Raw genomic sequence first — 15,410 nt, 5'->3', positions numbered from 1 at the left:
AGGTTGAGCTCAAGAACTATGCAATGCTTAGTGAGAGAGGAGGATTGCACAATATTATTTGTTAGAGGGAAGGATTGAGGCTTGAGACCGCATAATGTTGGGAAGAGAGAAAGAGAACTATGCATTGTGTAGTCTCAAGGGCCAAGACTAGGAAGCTGATACATTGACTTATGCAATGCGCGGTTGGGAAAGTCAGTGATTTCACATTGAACAGTCACCATTGGCAAGGGATTGACTTAAGTCTTGGAACTACGCAATGCATAGTAGGGGAAGCTAGCAACTCATGAAAACTGCACAATATTTCCAAGAAGAGAGGTAAACTTCTGTATATGAAACTAAGGAAGGGATGAGGGTAAATAACCCTTACGATAAGTTCAATCAATATTTAACATCAATCAGAAAATTTCATGGAAAATAAAGAACATGCATACTTAAAAAGACCCAAAAGTGGTAACTGTTGGTAGGAAAAAACGCTTGGGAGGGATGTGACACTTATAAAACTTGAATGACAGATTGAAACAACATTTGTACAAGGTAAATATAGTATAAACACCAGTAACTGGAAGAAGAAATGGGAAAAGTGGCACTTGCAAAAACAAAAGCAACAGAGCGACAGAAAAAGTAGTAAAAAGCGACACTTTAGAAACTTACCCGAAAAAGCACTGCAAACTGAATCCAAAGCTCCTTGATCTCATGGGAGGGATAGAGTTCCAATGTTGAGTGTGAAAATAAGATATACAAGCGTATATTATATATTTAGCCCCCATGGGGTTAGTTTAGGGTTTATGACGCGCATGCCTAAAATAAAGGAGAAAGTGACACTCGTCCTTAGATCAAAAATAAAAACTTTGTGCCACTTGTCCATAGGTGATTGTGCACTCCCTATTTTCTACGAATTCACAATTTCTTATTCAGGGGGACTACATAGTCCAGTGGAAAAAAGGATTGTGCCATTCGCAGTGGCAAGTGATTGCGCAAGTTTGACTCTTAGTGAAAGACTGTGCATATCACTTGCTCAATGACTTCCTGTCTTGCATGATTGCACAGTTCACTTCCGCAATGGATTGCACAACCTCAAAAATAAAGAGATTGCGCAGTTCCCAAAAGAAAGACTAGCAATTAGTGTAAGATCAGGGCAAGAGTTAGCTTTTGTTTAGAGGGAAGTAACTTGTTGTAAAAAGTTGTGAAATTGTTGATGACAAGACTCAATTAGGGCATAACACAAGTGATGCATGAAATAATGAGTGATTACGACATTAAAAAATCAAGGGGAATACCTAAATATTGTGAGAGATAAGCTCTTGTTGACAAAAGGTAGGCTCCAAAATCGAAGCGTTGGAAAAAAAATTGGAGGGGGGTTGTAGCAACTACAACACTTAGCGACACATTGGTAGAACTCCAACTTCTCTGTATGGGTCTAACTCTATAAATTGAGCCTAGCTCTTCAAGAAGTATTGTTCATTCCATCGATCACCATAACTTCCTTAGCTCAATTTAAAGATGTAATTTCTTTCATTATTTTCATCGGCGACACACTAACAAAAGCAAGTAAACTTTGATTGTTTCGATTAGGAATAACGAGTATACAAATATGTAAGCAAAAAGGATGTTCAAAGTCTTATTTTTCATCTTTGGTGTTTCTCCATTGTCAGCAGGCCTGAATAGTACCTCGACGAAGTCACTACATGAACACAAGCATTTTTTTGCTCCTAACGAGCTTGTTCAGTACCCTGACGAAGTTTCTTTCTTCACCTCTCTGCGCAAGAAGCCTTTCTCTTCTTTCACCCTTTATTTATTATTATTTTTAACTTATAGAATTGTGCAAAGACACTTATTTATTTCATGGGGTGAAAGAGGGATCTCAACTTATTGAGAGAAGAAGAGGTTGTCCCTTCAGAGAAGGATATATATACACCTCTAAAATACAATTCACTTGTTTAATATTCCCCCTTTGCTTTCTCTACTTGACTAAGTTGACAAGTTAATTGATAAAACACAAAATTTGATTGAAGAAGAATATCCTATTTATAGATTTGAGTATCGCAGATCCACTAAGGTTTTCTTTGAGAGAGAACATATTTTTTGTCTAAGCATCATAGACTAAAAGATACAAGGCCCATGAAAAGAAGAGGGATGGACAGTTAACCAAGCATTAATAGTTGTACAATGTCTATTCAAACCTTCCCATGTTTATTTAGAACTAAACACTACCTTCACACAAGGCTTATTACGAAGAAGGAAAAGCGTGAAATGAAAGATAAAACAAAACACAGTCAAAACAAACAAAACTAGACTAAATTAAATCTACTCCTAATCTAATAGAAGATAAGTTGGGCTTATGTAAAGTGAAATTCGAGTGCAATCAATGAACCATATTCTGACCTAGATCGGCAATGGGATTAGCAATGAGAAAGGTTATCAAGAAAAACATAAGACAAGAAAGATAAGTCACAACATGTTCCAAAATTCAAAGACACAAAACACGAGCATAGAAGTATGATAAAAATGCATGTACTAAACACTTTGATAACGCAACATCATGTTCATACACATTGCGAAAAACTCTCATATGAAAACCTCCATTCCAAATTTCAGTCTTGGAAAACATGAAGAAAGATAAGAACTTGTTCTTAGCAAAAGGGCTTGGAAAGTAAGATTCCTTCAACCATTCAACAATGGGATCATGGTAAACGGGTGAAGGATCATGAGATTGAAAGAAAAAAATTATTTCCAACATTTTTGATTGACTCAGGAGGGTTCTTCTAAGGGATAATGTCAACTTGATCATGCTTGGAACGACCATCAATATCAGAAGATCTTGAAATAACCATCAGCATAGGCTGAAGTGTCTCAACATCTTCACATGGTTCCAAAATATCTAAAGGTATATCATCAAAAACCAGTGGCTTGGAATAATTGACAGTTAAAGAAAGAGAATCATTACTGGATGAATCAATGAATATATTGTAGAAATATGGTGATAGAATTGCAACTTCTAAAGAAATTTAATCTAAATCAAGAGACAATTCTACTCTATTTCTCTGCAAAAATTAATTCACAATTTAGAACAATATTCACAAACATGAATTAGTCACATACACAAGTACACATATTTATCTAGGGGAGACTAACCGATAAAAACCCCTTAAGCCTACTTGCATTAATAAGATGAATAAAGAATGTATTACAATTTCTTGCTCGTTCTGAGCTCAATCAACAAGTGAATAATTGTTCTCTTTGCTCAATGAAAATCTCTAACCCAAACTCAGTCAATTTTTGCCTCCACCTAAGCTCCTATTTTCTTTCATAAATCCTGAGGAAATTGGCTCCTGTTTTTAGGAATTTCCTCCAAATTGATTGTGCAATTCCTAAGTATTGATCACTTATTGCATGCAATACCTATACACTCAAGACTAGTTTACAATTGATGTTACATTGCCTTGGAATCTCCACCACAACTGAGCAATTCGAATTCCTTGCATGCATGAGCTACTTTTAGTTGATTGATTAGTTAATTGGATGATCATTGAGTTAGACTCTTGTCCCACTGCACAACTAAACTCCAACTAGTTCTATCAATAGTGAGAATTAGTTTAACTGAATACAACTGGAAATAACTGAACTGAATTGCTACAAATTAGAAATCAACACATGTGAAACTGAAATCCAAGCCCTTAACTTGAATTGACTGAGTTAACTGAGTGAAAAGAGCCATGTCACCTCAATTAACTACCTCAAAGTTGTCCGCTGATGTGGAAATTCCATATTTACTCAATTTGACGAAGGATAAGTCAAATTGAGCCTTTCTTGCTACACTTCTCAACAATCCCTCTTAGCAAGAAAGGAATTTTCAACCACCCCTATCTTTCACCTATGGAATTCGAACTTCTCTATTGAAAAAGCCTTTGTCAAGATGTTATCACCTTTTTTCTTTATCGAAATGTATTATAGCAACATTATCCTCCTCTTCACACAGTCCCGTAAATGATGATACTGAATATCTATATGCTTGGATTGATCGTGAAATACCAGATTCTCATAGAGCTTAATGCAACTCTGATTATCACAATAGATCACAGTTGGATCCATCTCCTAACCAAATAGTCCCACAAGTATCTTTCTCATCCAGATCGCCTCACATGTTTCTTGACTTGCAATCATGTATTCAAATTTTGTTGAGTTGAGCACCGCAGACCTCTGCTTCTTGCTTTACGAGGAAATTGTTGTGGAACTAACACAAAAATTCCACCCGATGTACTCTTTCGGTCGAATGAAATCCCTTCCCAATATGCATCTGTGAAGCCACATAGCTTCCCTCTATTCGTCTATAATATAATCCATACTGGGTAGTGCCTGTGAGGTACCGTAAAACATGCTTAGCTTCCTTCCATTACAATTTGGTCAGCCTGACCACAACTTGGATCAGTTGGTTGACTCATAGCACATATCAATCATTTCACCTGAAGTGGCATTATGATTCCTCCAGTTCGATGCTAGAGTTGTCTCCATGGGCTTACAACTCTCCATGTGAAATATCTGCAATATCTCAGTGGCATACTTTCCTTTAGACAAAAATAATTCCCCATGTATTTCATCTCAAATTCCTTGGCAAGGTCCTCCTTGCAAGAGTTGATCAACTAATCATCACCTGTCAATATTAAATCATCAACATATAAAACATTGTAATCAAATTATCTTCTATCAAAATATGATAGAGGTTCACATTTGCTTCACTTTTGGTGAAGCCCAATCTAGTGATATAACTATCAATTCGAGTGTACCAATCTCGGGCTACCTGTTAGAGACTGTACAATGCTCGCCTAAGTCTACACACATGATACTCCCAATCAAATGTCTCAAAACCTTCTGGTTGCTATATGTACAGTTCCTCCTCAATAACACCATTGAGAAATGTTGTTTTTACATCCATCTGGTGGATATTTCACCCCATCTGCAAAGCCAGTGCAAGAATCGATCTAATGGATGAATATCTTACTACGGAGCAAAGGTTTCCCCATTGTCAATTACCTTGACTTGAGAGAATACTTTGGCCAAAAATATGGCCTTATACTTCTCTATGCTTCCATTTATTGCATGCTTAACCTTGAAGAGCAATCTCAAACCCACAACTGATTTATCTATCAGTCTTAGGACCACTTCCCAAACATTGTTCTTCATGATAGATTTGTATTCTTTCACCATTGCATCAACCCAAACTGGTTGCTCAACTACTTCCTCAAAAGAGGATGGCTCAATCTCTACATCATTAGAGCCATGTAGTCACTGTACCTCTCAGGTGATCTCCTTTGTCTGCACAAATTTGAAGGAGATCCCACATTCTTCCTCACATCCTACACCAATCTATCAACTTCCCTGGTTCTTTTTATACCTTATTTGGATGGTTTTTCTTAAGTGGATGTCTCCACTATATCTCCTCTCTACTCCTACATTTGTGGCTACTCCACAACTTCTTGAGGATCCTCCTTTGGAGCTAAAATATCCTCTTCTTGTGGGATTTGAAGCTCCCTCTCAAGAGAGCATCTCATTTCTTTCTCCTCATCAAACTTTACATCCCTTCGTACAACTATCATTTTGAGGGAAGGTAAGCACACCCAATAGTTGTGTGGAGTTTCATTGTAACCCACAAAAACTCCCAACTTTGTTGTCGGCTCAAGTTTCTTCCTCGAATCTTTGGAGAAATGGTAGTAAATAGAGACTCCAAAATTTTTGAATTGAGACACATCTGGCTTTTTCCCCAAGAAAGCCTCCTATGGTGTAATCATACCAAGAGTTCGATGAGGACTCTGGTTATGCAAGTAGGCTGTTACGTTACATTCCTTTGCCTACAGATGTAGTGGTAGGCCTTGGTCATGTAGCATAGCTCTCACAAATCCCATAATGCCCCAGTTATTTCTCTTAGCTACCTCATTCTGTTGTGGGTTATGGGGTGTTGTCAGCTCTCTTTGAATTCCTTCTTTCACACATAAATCCTTGAAGTCATTCGAAACATACTCACCTCCATTATCGCCCCTAAGAGCCTTCACCTTCTTGTTGGTCTCTTTCTCAACTAATGCCTTGAATTCTACAAATTTTGAGAATGTCTCATCTTTCTGCTACATGAAGAAGATCCAACAATTTCTTGAGAAATCATCAATAAAAATAACATAGTACTTGTCTCGTAGTGGAGTCTTTCGCGAAGGGTCCACAAACATTAGAGTGGACTCTCTCCAAGACTACATGTGATTTTCTATCTTGATCATGGAATGTGGATTTTACATACTTCCCCAAGGTACAAACCTTTAAGACATCCTATTGCTCAAGTGATCCTTTGGGGAGGCCAATGGTTATTTGTTGCATAATTTTAAGGGAGACATGGTGAAAATGGTCCAATATCTTGTGCCAAATTTCATCGACATCACGACTCTGCATTTTTTCTGCCTTACTGCTTAATGCAACACAATATTCCACATCAAGTTTATACATGTTCTTAACACAAACCTCGATCTACTTCACCTGTCTAGTGGCTATGTGTCTCAAAAAGGATTTTCTTTTAATTAAGATCACATCATAGCCACTATCTTCCAAAAATGCTACAAATATGAGGTTCTTCTTCAATCCCGACACAAACATGACATCTTTGAGACAAAGAGGGATCCTGACTCCCTCTTAAAGGTTAATGTACGAATCCTAGTAGCATTGTACCTTCCGTCTTCCCCAAGCTCAATATACATATGGAGATATTTCTCCTCCAGGTCACTAAAAAACTCTCTACACCTTGTGATCCGTAAACTTCTATGGATATTCCATTGGAGAGTTCGTCACAACAGATATGATAATATTATACTAAAAAATTTAGATTCTACACTATTACAATTTTTTTAAACTTTAAGATCTATAGATTTAACTGTAATTAATGCATTCATGTGAATGGAAATTATGTAGAAAAATAGGGAATGTCAAAACAAGCTTGCACACACACATAAGACACAAAATATTCTCGCTTCGCTCTCTTTCTTTGTTTGGAAAATAAGGCTATAGGTACAAAGAAGTAATGCATGTGGCCCATGTGCTGATACAGTGCATAAATCCTCTCTGTGTGCTCTACCTCCTATCTCTCCTGGCTATCTTTGCTCAACTATGGAACAAAAATTTTCTCTTCCTCCTAGTGGCCTGGTTATAACACAACTCGATAGCCTACTAGTGGTTAAGTTTGACTACACAAACTCTTAACTAGAGTTACAATATAGACTCTTCTAGATTATTTTCCATCAAAAACACGTGGCTAGCCCCTTTGCCATGAATAATAGGGGCTGATGCGACATCCTCCCGAACTATAGGTGTGAAAATAAGAAGGTCAACTTTTGAGTGGCATAACTTTTGCATACGAACTTCATTTAATGTGCTTCTTGCATCGTTGGAAATATATCCATGTGTAGCAAAACATGAAAAGGTTTCATGCGAAAGTGATGAATTTTTACCCCCAAAAAATGTCATTTGATGCCTTAAAATGCTCTCAGAAGGTTTCAGATGTTGTTTTTCCAAACTAAGTCTCGCCGGTAAAAACAGTCCCATGAGCTGATTCCTCCTCTTTTTTCACTTCAAATGCATCAATATGGATGGAAAACAATATAATGATCCAATCTGAATCACACCTCCCCATTTTGAGAGGCTTTTGGTCCCCAAAATATTTTACTGAATGAGGTGAGGAAATTTTTCCTCCACCTTCCCTCTGGCGTACCATTTAGCTTTACATGGAAGTTTTCCCTTCAATCCAATTTGCCAAAGGCCATGCTACCCTTGTCTTGCAGTTATGGATCTCTTCTATAAAATTGTATCTTATGCCAACTCTGCCTGAGAATCTGGAGCCAAATCCTCCATAGAAGGTAGGACTTGTTCCTCTTCTTGGTCTAGCATGGAAGGCTCATAGAGTTTCAAATTTTCTATATTCGCAACTAAGTAAATGTGCATATATGGTGTATATGGTAGACTAAGTTGATAGGAATTATTACCCACCTTTTCCAGTATCTCAAAGGGGCCATACCTCAGAGCCTTGATTTTTTTACTAGGCCCCTGTAACCTCCCCTTATTCAATTGTAACCATACTTTGTCTCCCACCTTGAACGATTTCTCTATTCTATGTTGAACATGCCTTGCCTTATACTTCTCTTGCGACTTTTGGAGTGTGTCTTATACCTATAGATGGATCTTCTCTATAAAATTTTCAGCCCTCAAATCATGTTAAAATTGGCAACTAGGGCCAAACTCCATGTGGGTCATATTATTTATGGGAGCTGATACTTTTATTGGATCCCTCTCATTAAGAGGTGGAGGATTGATCTAAAGATCATCCAATTTTGATAAGTATTTATGAAGTTATGAATTTATTTTTGTTATGGACAAATTGTTAAGTTGGCCAGCAACTTATGTAGGCTCAGAAGCTCAACAGTCATGTCTATTCAACCTCTACATTTTAGTATAAATAGAAGAGGACTTTAAGTCATTTCTACACACACTTGGATCTCTTCCTCTCTCTACTTGTCTTTGGGTTTTAGTAGGAGGAGAGATCCTAAGGAAAATCCAGAAAAGACAAAAACGCCGGAAAAATCGGAAAAGCCGGAACTATCGGAAAATCTGGAACTGTCGGAAAATCCGAAACTACCGGAAAAGCCGGAACTGCCAGAAAAGCTGGAAAAGCCGAAACTGCCGGAAAAGCCGGAAAAGCCGGAAAAGCTGGAAAAGCCGGAAAAGCCAGAAACGCCGAAAAAGCTGGAAATATCGGAAAAGCTGGAAAAACTGGAAAAGCCAGAAAAGCCGGAAAAGCTGGAACTATCGGAACTACCGGAAAAGCTGGAACTGCTGGAAAAGCTATAAACGTCAGAAAAGCTGGAAAAGCTGGAAAATCCAGAAAAGCTGGAAATGTCGAACTGTCGGAAAAGCCAGAACTGCCGGAAAAGCTGGAACTACAAGAAAAGCCGAAACTACTGGGAACTGCCGAAACAGCCGGAGCATCTGCCTTTGAAGGAAGGCAGCATGATGTATGAGATCATGGGCAACATAATAAGCAACATGATGATATGAGCATGGGAAACATAATGATGCATGATGATATGAGTATGGGTAGCATGATGTGTGAGATCATGGGCAACATAATAAGCAACATGATGATATGAGCATGGGCAACATAATGATGCATGATGATATGAGCATGGGCAGCATAATGATGAATGAGATCATGAGCATGGGCAGCTTGATGATGAATAAGATAATGGAAGATGCAGCATGATGAGTAGCATGAAGATGAGAGCAGCTCAGTCATCATGGTTCAACACATGTGACAGTACAACAAGGTGTCACATGGTAATGTGCAACAAATAGACGAGATGCAACACTATGATAGGTGAACGAGTCACCTTAGAGAATCAGTTGAAGCAATATGTCTTCAACTAATCTCATTCCAATATCAAAATTCAAAGTGATTGACTTCTATTGTAAATGTACTATCTCTCCCACTTTATTTGCTGAACTTTGAAGAACATAAAAGAAGAATTGATCAAGGGTTTCCCCACATTGTGGGGTTTGTCCCTGGCTAGCGCCACATCTTGTGTCCTCTTGTCTTGGCTTGTCTTCTGCGATTTATATTTATGTTCCATCTGCAATTTATTTTATGATGATGTGATTGCTAATGTGGAAAAGAAATTGAATAAATTGCTCTAGCATAGAACATACCTAAATTTAACATGGTATCAGAGCTGAGGTGAAGACAGTGCCCAAGCAAGAGTGAAAGAGCAATCACCAAAGACAATAGGGACAAGACAAAAGGATCAATCAGTTCCACATCTCTCTTCTAAGTTTGCTAAGGGTGAAGTGGAAGCATAAAATATTATCAGAATGACACAGTGGAAGATCACTTCATTGGGAAGTTCAGATCTAAGGGTGGAAGGAAAGGCAGATGCCTTGGTTGCAATAAGTTCGGCCATCATGCAAAGGAGTGTATGAATAGCAGAGACACATCTCTTGATGAAGATAACAATCATTCCAGGGACATATTCAATGATCAGAGGAATGATAAGTAATGCAAGTCATCAAGGAAATGGTCGACTCTACAAAGAAAGCAAGGAACTCCAGAATCTCTTTTATGTACCTGATCGCAAGAAGAACCTGGTGTCCATCTCAGAAATGGAAGTTTAAGGTTTCAAGGTGGCACTCATCGATGGAAAGGTACGTGTTTGAAAATAGATTTTTCAAAGATGTTTTAGAGTTCAGGGTTGTATCAAGTCCACTGGGGACCATGTCCATTGACTCAGCACCGGAGGTCTGTGAGTTAGATGGTGACCGAGATGCCTGAATTCGAAAATAGCATGAAGGTACATGTCTGAGATGTACTGAATGAAACTTTTACAAGGGGACCATTCACCTCATGTAGCAGGTCCACAGGTTTGGAACAACCCATAGAGTTTGAGATTCATGAATGGGAATCTCATGTATACAGGTGGAAGAAAGCCCTCTATGGCTTGAAGCAAAACACCCTAGGCGTAGTATGAGAGGATTGATAGATGTCCGATGATGCTGAGATTCACTAGGAGTGAAACCGATCCAAACCATTACCCGAAGGTTGTGGATGATAGACCTCTCATACTGGCACCTCATAAGGATGACCTATTTCTGACAGGTGTAGACCCTCTCATTTGTAGAAGTAAGAGGGAGTTGGATTCTGAATGTGGAATGATAAACTGCAAGCATGTGACTACCTCAAGAATATTAACTTTTAGAAGTTACATGGTAGTGATGTCGAACCAGATTTGGGAAATGCCTTGAGTTTCATAAACTCAATCACGTTGATGTTCTTGGTGAACTTCGGACATATGTTTTGCAGTTAGCACGGTGAGCTCATATTTGGTTGAGCCTCACTGGATTGGTGCCAATAATCCTCTGAGATATCTTTGGGGAACAATCTCTCATGGATTGAGATACACTGCTGGAAATATGAAAACTGCATGATTATTCGAATGCTGACTGGGCAGGCAATGTGGAGGATCACTAGAGCACTTCTCAGTGCTAGTTCTCTTTGGATTCTGCTTCGATATCATGGATAAGCAGGAAGCAGAAATCGGTTGTTATAAGTACCGCTGAGACAGGATACATAACTATGAGTATGACCTCGTATGAAGTTGCCTGGTTGTGGAAACTCTTCAGTGAGTGCACATGATGAATACCACTGTGATTCTCCGTGACAACTAGAGGTGGGATTCGATTATTGAGGAATCTCGTATTCAATGATTGCTCCAGCAGATAGACATCGGATACTTCCTTATCTAGGATATGGTAAGTCGATGAGCAAGGAGGCTCCATCGCACTGAGATGATGTACAGGTCGCTACACTTTGTCAGAGCCCTGGGGAAAGATCAAATTTGTGATTTTGTCGAACGACTTGGAGTCGTCGAGAGACCCTTGTAAAAGGATCCTGCATGTTTCACACATTGAGCTCTAGGAGCTCTAGGGGCTTGCAGTTCTTACTGGAGCAACATACGACCACAAAGTGACTCACCCTCCCCTGGCGGTGCGCACTGGGACAGGATGATTCGCTCTCCTGTGGACAGGATGATTCGCTCTCCTGTGGACAATATGATTTGCTCTCTTGTGGGACAAGATGATTCGCTCTCTTGTGGGACAGGATGATTCACTCTTCTGTGGACAGGATGATTCGCTCTCCTATGAAAAAGATGATTCACTCTCTTGTGGGACAAGATGATTCGCTCTCTTGTGGGACAAGATGATTTGCTCTCCTGTGTAGCAGGATGATTAATTCTCCTTTGAGGTCTGGATGATATGTTCTCCATGACGATTTTGTAGCAGGATGATTAATTCTCCTGTGAGGTTTGGATGATGTGTTCTCCATGACGATTGTGTAGCAGGATTATTAGTTCTCCTATGAGGTCTGGATGATGTGTTCTCCATGACGATTGTGTAGCAGGATGATTAGTTCTCCTGTGAGGCCTGGATGATGTGTTCTCCATGGCGATTGTGTAGCAGGATGATTAGTTCTCCTGTGAGGACAGGATTGATTAAGTTCTCCTGTCGAGGCATCCTTACGATGCAGTCTGGGACTCATGGGAAGTACCTCTCATCTGATCAATGAGAAGGGAAATGAGGATAGGGACCATAGTAGTACCGATGGACGCATCGTTGTATCTATTGTACACCCTATGCTAGGATGACATTCATTTATCTGGGATCAATGATACTAGTCTGGGACCAGTGGTAGGAGTTGTACACACTATGACACTGACTTCAGGTTGGTTGAGGACTGGTCTAGGACCAGTGGTACATACTTTGAGACTGACTTCGAGTCAGTAGATTATTGGTCTAGGACTAGTGGTAGGAGTTGTACCTACTATGACACTGACTTCGGGTCGGTTGAGGACTGGTCTGGGACCAGTGGTACACACTCTGAGACTGACTTCGGGTCAGTGGAGAATGGTATGACACATTCTCGATCAATTCTTCTTCTTCATGGTTCAACAGAGCTAAGTTGAGCAAAGCAGAGCCAACAGAGCTGAGCAGAGTAGAGCAGAGCCAGCAGAGCTGAGCAGAGCAGAGTAGAGCCAACAGAACCAACAGAGCAGAGTAGAGCCAACAGAGCTGAGCAGAGCTAGTAGAGCTGAGAAGAGCAGTGTAGGGCACTGATGGCAGAGATAGTATAGTTGGAAATATGGATCAGCAGATGGAGTTCTCCCTAGTTGAGAGGGAGTGTTAAAATTGGAAACTAGGGCCAAACTCCATGTGGGTCATGGCAACTGATATTTTTATTGGATCCCTATCATTGAGAAGTGTAGGATTGATCTAAAGATCATCTGATTCCGATAAGTATTTATGAAGTTATGAATTTATTTATGTTATGGACAAATTGTTAAGTCGGCCAACAACTTATGTAGGCTCAAAAGCCCAACAGTCATGTCTATTCAACCTCTACATTTTAGTATAAATAGAAGAGGACTTCAAGTCATTTCTACACACACTTGGATTTCTTCCTCTCTTTACTTGTCTTTGGGTTTTAGTAGGAGGAGAGATCCTAACGAAAAGCCAGAAAAGCCGAAAAAATCGGAAATGCCGGAAACACCGGAAAAGCCGGAAAATCCGGAACTACTGGAACTGCTGTAAAAGCCGGAACTGCTGGAAAAGTCGGAATTGTCGGAAAAGCCAGAACTGCGAAAAATCTGGAACTGCCGAAAAAGCCAGAAAATCCAGAACTGCCGGAAAAGCCGAAAAATGCCGAAAAGCCGGAAATATCGGAAAAGCTGGAAAAACTGGAAAAGCTGGAAAATCCAGAAAAGCCAGAATTGTCGAAAAATCCAGAAAAGTCGGAAAAGCCTGAATTAACGGAAAAGCCAAAAAAGCTAGAACTATTGGAACCGCCGGAAAAACCGGAACTGCCAGAAAAGATGGAAACACCGGAAAAGCCGAAAAAACCGGAAAAGCCGAAAAAACCGGAAAAGCCAGAAAAGCCGGAAAATCCGGGAAAAGCTGGAAAGGCCGGAACTGTCGGAATTGCTAGAAAAGTCGGAAACGTCGGAAAAGCCGGAAAAGCTAGGAAATTCAGAAAAGCTGGAAATGCCGGAATTGTCGTCACTTCCGGAAAAGCCGAAACTACCGAAAAAGCCGAAACTACCGGGAACTGCCGAAACAGTCGAAGCATTGTCTCCGAAGGAAGGCAGCATGATGTATGAGATAATGGGCAGCATAATAAGCAACATGATGATATGAGCATGGGCAGAATAATGATGCATGATGATATGAGTATGGGCAGCATGATGTATGAGATCATGGGAAACATAATAAGCAGCATGATGATATGAGCATGGGCAACATAATGATGCATGATGATATGAGCATGGGGAGCATAATGATGAATGAGATCATGAGCATGGGCAGAATAATGATGCATGATGATATGAGTATGGGCAGCATGATGTATGAGATCATGGGAAACATAATAAGCAGCATGATGATATGAGCATGGGCAACATAATGATGCATGATGATATGAGCATGGGGAGCATAATGATGAATGAGATCATGAGCATGGGCAACTTGATGATGAATAAGACCATGGAAGATGAGAGCAGCTTAGTCATCAAGGTTCAACGCATGTGACAGTACAACAAGGCGTCACACGGTAATGTGCAACAAATAGATGAAATGCAGCACTATGATAGGTGAATAAGTCACCTTAGAGAATCAGTTGAAGCAATATGTCTTCAACGGATCTCATGTCGATATCTAAAGTCAAAGTGATTGACTTCTATTGTAAATGTACTATCTCTCTCACTTTCTCTGTTGAACTTTGAAGAACATAAAAGAAGAATTGATCAAGGGTTTCCCCTCATTGTCGGGTTTGTCCCTGGATAGCACCACATCTTGTGTCCTCTTGTCTTGGCTTGTCTTCTGCGATTTATATTTATGTTCTATCTGCAATTTACTTTATGTTGATGTGATTGCTAATCTGGAAAACAAATTGAAATAAATTGCTCTAGCATAGAACATACCTAAAACTTAAAAAATCATCTCCTGTAAGATCTTCCCTCACTCCTCCTTGTTTCCCATATGCAATATCCAAAGGTGAAAGTGGAAATTATCCAAAGCAAGTCTCAAATGGGGTCTTTCATATAGAAGTGTGGAATGCTCTATTGTAAGAATGTTGCATGTAAACCATATTTTCGTCCCAGGTCTTCGGATGCTTCTAGTTATATCTCGTTAGAAGTTGCACCAAAGTCATGTTGACTACTTCTATCTACCCATATGTTTGTGGATGGAATGTTGTATATCTCTTCAACTTCATGTGCATCTTCTCCCACAATGTAGTCGAGAATGCACTGATAAATCTTGTATCCCTGTCTGAAATGATGCTCCTTGGTATCCCAAAGTGCACCCAGGCATGTCCAAAGTACATGTTTGCTACTACTTTCCCGTTCATGGTCTTTTTACACGGCATAAGAACACACCTCTTGCTGAACCTATCAACATCCACTAATGGGTAGTCATGTCCCTTCCTGGTTTTCGGTAAACCTCCCACAAAGTCCATGGAAATGCTTTCCCAAGGACGAGTAGGTATAGATAAGGGATGATATAGATCCTATTTCCTATTGCTAGGCTTGCTGGTACAATAAAGCATGCATCCTCTTATGAACGTAGCTACATGCTCTTGCATCTTGGGCGAATACTCATACCTATGCAAGTTAGCCACGGTCTTCCCTACATCAAGTGCCTTACAACCTTGGAGGTGTCAGCCTCTCTAATTAGTTGCATTTGCTCACCTCCAACTTGTAGAATAACCCATCTTGGAGATGGTAGTCAATGATGATGTCACCATCACACACATGACTATGACTCTGCAATTGTTGATACACCTCCTT

Source organism: Pinus tabuliformis, chromosome 7 (assembly GCF_031772625.1).
Source record: "Pinus tabuliformis cultivar Carrire ecotype Pingquan chromosome 7, CPIR1, whole genome shotgun sequence".
Classification (NCBI taxonomy): Eukaryota; Viridiplantae; Streptophyta; class Pinopsida; order Pinales; family Pinaceae; genus Pinus; species Pinus tabuliformis.
Note: the sequence above shows the minus strand (reverse complement) of the source record.